The sequence below is a fragment of the Dendrobates tinctorius genome, unplaced genomic scaffold (genome assembly GCF_039654945.1).
Source record: "Dendrobates tinctorius isolate UK_male_01 unplaced genomic scaffold, ASM3965494v1 ptg000069l, whole genome shotgun sequence".
In the NCBI taxonomy this organism is placed as follows: Eukaryota; Metazoa; Chordata; class Amphibia; order Anura; family Dendrobatidae; genus Dendrobates; species Dendrobates tinctorius.
Genome location: NW_027361737.1, coordinates 27,311,596 through 27,318,024, shown reverse-complemented (window position 1 = coordinate 27,318,024; position 6,429 = coordinate 27,311,596).

Below are 6,429 nucleotides of genomic sequence, written 5' to 3'. Positions count from 1 at the left end.
GGCACTAAAGACGCGTTCCGATAATACACTGGCAGCAGGGCAAGCCAGCACCTCCAATGCATACTGGCTAAGCTCTGGCCATGTATCCAGCTTAGAGACCCAAAACTTGAAGGGGGAAGAGCCATCTGGGAGTACAGTGACAGGGCAAGACATGTAGTCTGACACCATCTGACGGAAGCGTTGCCTCCTGCTGACTCGAGGCATCGCTGATGGTGTAGACAATTGTGGTGGACACACAAAACTTTGCCACATTTGGGCCATAGTGGTCTTGCCTTGTGCTGCGGCGCTGCCTCTGCTCCCTCTTTGTGCAGAGTTTCCTCCACTGCCTCGACGCACAGAGCTGCTTTGTAAAGCACTAGCAACAATGCTGTCGGGTGGAATGGAAAACATTATGGACTGCACCAGTGACTCTTCGTACTCCCGCAGTTTACGCTCCCGGTTCAACGTTGGTATGAGCCTTTGTACGCTGTCCCAGTAGCGAGGATCTAGGAGGGTGTACACCCAATAATCAGCCGAGATGAGAATGTGGGCGATGCGGCGGTCGTTTCTCAGGCACTGCAGCATGAAATCAACCATGTGCTGCAGACTCCCAACTGCCAAAGAACCGCTGTCCCCTGTTTGAGGCGTGACCTCGGCCTGCTCTGCATCACCCCACCCTCGCTGTACATACTGAGTAGAGGTTTGTGTACCTCCCTCCTCTGGAGAGATGTCTTTCTCCTCCATCGACTCCTCCTCATCCTCCTCACAAAGTGTCCCCTGCCTAGGCCTTTGTGAGGAAACACGTAGCGCAGACTGTCCAGAAGCAGATGGCATTTGGGACTCCTCATCCTCCACCTCTTCCGAAACCTCATCCCTTAGTGCTTGCAGTGTTTGTTGAAGCAGGCACATAAGGGGGACAGTCATGCTGACTAGTGCATCATCTGCACTCGCCATCCGCGTGGATTCATTGAAGGCACGCAAAACGAGGCAGATGTCCTTCATAGAGGCCCACTCAATGGTGCTGAAGTGTGAACGGCGCACAGTGCGACTTGTTTGCGCCTGATGCAGCTGGTACTCCATGACTGCTGCCTGCTGCTCACACAACCGCTCCAACATATGTAACGTTGAATTCCACCGGGTGGGTAGGTCACATATGATGCGATGTTCCGGAAGGCCAAATCGTCGCTGCAGAGCAGCGAGGCGCGATCTTGCCGTGCTGGAACGCCGCAAGTGAGCGCACTCTATGCGGACCTTGTGCAACAGTGCATCAAGATCCGGATAGTCCCTCAGAAAGCTCTGCACGACCAAGTTAAGCACATGTGCCAGACATGGGATGTGTGTGAGGTTGCCAAGGCCAAGAGCTGCCACCAGATTTCGGCCATTGTCACACACTACCAAGCCCGGCTGGAGATTCGCTGGCCCAAACCACACATCGCTCTCCTGCTTGATAGCATTCCAGAGCTCCTGCGCTGTGTGGCTTCGATTCCCCAAAGAAATTAATTTGAGTACAGCCTGTTGATGTTTGGCCACGGCTGTGCTCATATCGGTCGTAACAGGCTCCTGCTCTGCTGTTTCTGAGGAACTTGAGTAGGAGGAGGAGTCTATGTGTACAGACTGGAGTCCTGCAATCCGTGGCGTTGGAAGAACACGTACAGCGCCACTCTCCAGATCTGTACCCGGCTCCACAACATTGACCCAGTGGGCAGTGAGGGAAATGTATCGTCCCTGTCCATGGTTACTGGTCCACGCATCGGTGGTCAGGTGGACCTTGCTACTAACGGCGTTTAGTAGCGCATGTTTTATTTTGCCCTCAACATGTTTCTGCAGGGCAGGGACGGCTCGCCTGCTGAAATAAAAGTGGCTGGGCACGTTGTATTGGGGGACTGCCAATGCCATTAAGTCCCGGAAGGTGTCAGTGTCCACCAGCCTGAATGACAGCATTTCAACTGCCAGAAGTTTGGCAATGCCAGCATTCAGAGACTGTGCTCGGGGATGGTTTGCCGAGTAAGGGCGCCTTTTATCCCATGCCTGTGCTACCGATGGCTGTGATGGATGGGAACGTGCTGCTATGGGTGGAATCTGACAGGGTCTCCGGACAACAGTGGCAGAGGTTCTTCCTTGGCGATCCTGTGAGGAAGCCGAACCAGCAGTGTGTGAGCTGGAGGAAGAGGCCCCAACATGAACTGAAGAGGTGGTAGTTGGTGCTGTACGTTGGCCTACGTCTTCAGGGTGTCTCTGCAACTCCAACTCGTGCTTGGTGCGCACATGTTTCCACATATTTGTGGTATTGAGGTTGCTGACATTTCTCCCTCTTTTGACTTTCTGATGACACAGCTTGCATTTGACAAAGCAAATGTCATCTGCAACTGTGTCAAAAAAGGACCACGCACTGCAAGTCTTGGGAGCGCCCGTTTAGCCTTTGGAATGAGGAATGCTCCTAACGGGTGCCGAAGTGGAGGGTACAGGCAACCAAGTCTTCCCCCTCCCTCTGCCTCCTGTTTTGGCCGGTAGGGGAATCTCTTCCTCCGAGCTGCTCCCACCACCTTCCTGTTCCTCACGCCATGATGGGTCAAGGACCTCATCATCTTCCCTCCCCTCTTCAAACAGCTGCTTCTCCGGGGTTGTCTCGCCAGCACCGTACGCACCAGAAAGTGGCAACTGAGTCTCGTCATCATCTGATGCGTACTGAGGTGTGCTGACCATAGGCACTGGCCCACTCGCCTCTTCAGATTCAGAGGGACAAAGAAGTTGCGCATCACTGCATACTCCCTCTTCTTCACATTCAGGAATGCTGCTTGGCTGGCCCCCTCTTTCCAAGCCAACAGATTCCGAGAACAGAAGTAGAGACTGTGATGGCTCCTGTCCATGTCTCTCTGACTGCCTGGGCACTTTGGCAGGTGGTGAAGAGACAGATGGTTGCTCTTCGGTGCTCTGGTCCTGAGAGGCTGTGGAAGTAATTGAAGTCGATGCGTTAGCTGCCATCCATCCGACAACGGCTTCAATTTGTTCCTCCCGCAGCAGTGGGGTACGTTGAGGTCCTACAAAGCTGCGCATAAAGGACTGTTGCCTGCTAAAACTGGGGGATGCTGATCCACTGGTGCCCGCAGCAGGCCCAGAATCCCCACGTCCTCTCCCTGCAGAATCCCCACGTCCTCTCCCTGCAGAATCCCCACGTCCTCTCCCTGCTGAAACTCCACGCCCACGCCCACGCGCCTTACTCCCTGCCTTCTTCATCTTGCCAGACTGCTTAAGATAGGCAGAAAAGTACAAAGGGGGGCCTTAGTGTGCTTATTCCTGAGCAGCTGGTTACAGGTACAAGAAACACTAATTTTATGAAGTGTGTGTGTGTGGACTACACTTTAATAGGAGCTGATGTGGCCTACACAAGTTCCAAATGTAGTGTTTGATGAACTTTTTTTGTGGTTTCTTTGTTGGAAACAAACTCAAAGTATGTGAACAAAGAATTGAAACTGATAGTATCACCAACTTTTTGGAGCTATTACAATGCAGGCAGGTAACCTACAATGCAAAAGATGAGGCTCCAAAAAAATTGGGTAATACTAATCTGGCTGCGCCGGCAGGGCACAAGCCAGAAAAAAAGGCTCCTCTATCTACTCCTATATAGTGTTTGCAACCAACCAATGTTGATGGATACGGATGGATGCACACTAATAGGAGAAGAAAAAATGAGCTGCACTCAAAGACAAATATGTGTGAGGCAGTGACGCACGTTGAGCGTCCTACAACTAGACGTAGCTGCAGGACACTCTACTCAGCGTGAGCTGCACTCACACACAGTCAGAGACCTCTCAGACAGCCGTGAACAGTGCAGCTAAGTGGGCACTGGCACTGACAGGCTGCAGAAAGGCTCCACTGTGTACTCCTATATAGTGTTTGCAACCACCGTAGATGGAGACGGATGGATGCACACTAATAGAAGAAAAAATTAGCTGCACTCAAATAAAAATATGTGTGAGGCACTGACGCACGCTGAGCGTCCTACAACCAGACGTAGCTGCAGGACACACTACTCAGCATGAGCTGCACTCACACACAGTCAGAGACCTCTCAGACAGCCGTGAACAGTGCAGCAAAGTGGACACTAGCACTGAAAGGCTGCAGAAAGGCTCCTCTGTCTACTATTAGTGTTTGCAACCAACGTATATGGATACGGATGGAAGCACACTAGATTGAAATTATGTAAAAAATGCAGCTCAAAAATTAAAAGATGTATGAGGCAGCAGTGAGGCACGCTGGGCAGCCTACAACCTGACGAGGCTGCAGGACCCACTCCACAGCGTGAGCTGCACTCACACAGCCCTTGCAGACAGCTGTGAACACTGCTGCTAGGGCAAAGAAGGCTACAGTGGTGGTTTATGTAGCCTGGGTAAAGCACTAGATGTTTGGTGGAATCGCTATTTCTAACTGTCCCTCACAGTCTTCTACAGCAGCCTGTCCCTAACTGAATTCACAGCAGAGTGAACCAGAAATGGCGGCTGAGGTGGCTTTTATAGTGCATCATGACATCATTTCGGCAGCCAATCACAGCCATGCCAATAGTTAACATGCCTACATGCCTAACAGGATGTGCCCACACTTCGGAGGATTCCCATTGGCTTAATCAAAGCAAGCAGGCTCATAGCAAGATGGGAACTTCCGATTCCGGTATCCGATATGACAAAAGTATCGGAAGTCAGTATCGGAATTCCGATACCGCTAATATCGGCCGATACCCGATACTTGCGGTATCGGAATGCTCAACACTAGTGACCACAGGTTTAACAGAGCGGAGCTCTGTCATGAACATTATGCTGTTTGATATAAGCCTGTTGCTGTTTATGGTTTATGCTGCCTAATAAACCACATGGACTGATTTATATAGAAAAACCCGTGCCGAACCTGGTTAATCGGCTGCGCTAACTTACAAAGGTATGTGGAAATACACACAGGAGTCTATCTAGACCTGACCCACTACCAAGATTGGGAGAAGAATGCCTCACCCCTCCCTACAGAATATAGAGAGATGGGTGGAGTGGTCAGAGGTGACCCCACCATGGAATGGGTGGGGTCCATAAGAGAACCTTGTGTGCAGCTGCACACATCATCATTTACCAGAAGAGGTCGGCGATCCAGAAAAATGTGAGCTGGAGGAAGAAAAGAACCTACCCGGAAGGCTGAGGGGAGTCGCTGACAAATCCCGGACTGACCTTTACCCTGCACCTGAGAAAGAGTGCTGCCAAAAGCTGCTGGAGCCAGAACATCATCAGGAGGAGGAACCTTTTCACCCGCAACCAGTGCTTCAGTTTCAGCGGAGACCGGAAACAGCGACCACCTGGGAGGAGCCCGCGCTGGAAGTGAAGACCGAGCTGGAAATTCAGTCTCAGGAGCCGGAGTGCGCAGTTGTGTCCGCAGAAGGATCCAACGTTCGCGGGATGGGTGCGGCTAAGCTGTAGGAGCTGCAGGTGGTAAGTGTACCTTGATCATTGACCCCGAAAGGATGGTCCATGCCACGGTCCCTCACCCCAGATGCCCGACCTGTCACCCGGCCTCTCATCCCGGTTAGTGAGCTCCTGAGTGGGTGCATGGGTGCATGGGTGATGTACTCGTCTTCCATGCCCAGACACACTACATGAAGATGGGTGTCCTGACTGGGTGCATGGGCTTTGTCTACCGTGGGCACTACACTCTGCAGGTTGCATGATGCCAGTGACTTCAGTTGGCCAGTTCAGTGAGGGAGACCATCAACCAAACATAAACCAACTTTTACTAAACATCAGCTTGGTGGGAATTATGTACAATAGACAGCAGGTGCGTAACTTCACATACGTTTCCTTTACAACATGGAGCATCTTCACACACAGTCTCTCTACCTCTTCTAGGCTTACTTGTTTTTGCCCCCAAGTTCCTCTGCCTTCTCTGCAACCCAACACAGTACTACAGTCCAGTAAGTGAGGGTCCTGTCCTCAATCCATGGTTCCGAGTCCTCTCTTTCCTAGTTTGCCCCTATGGCCGTTTCTTAACTTCTTTGCTTGCTGATGCCTTGGAACTATAGCCTGGTACACTCTCTTTGTCTTACATTCCCTGTTCTTTCCTGGCCATTACCTTCCTGTCTGGTGAACTCAGTGTCTTGCAGCTAGCCATCCTGTCCCAGGAACCATGGACCACTCTGTCCTTCTGTCACTTTTCCTTTCTCTACTCTGGATCTCGCTTTTGTCTACTCCGGAGGTGCAATCCACTGACTTGGTCTCCACTCATGTCAGGGACACCCACGTCATGCGGCTTATGCTTCAGAAAGCAAGAATATGCTTCCAAATTTGTGTCAACAGTACTCTTCCAACATGACTGTGCCCCAGTTCACAAAAAAGATTCATGAAGGTATGGTTGGATGAGCTTAGTATGGAAGAACATGATTGGCTGCACAGAGCCCAGACCTCTTTCTTATCCAATACC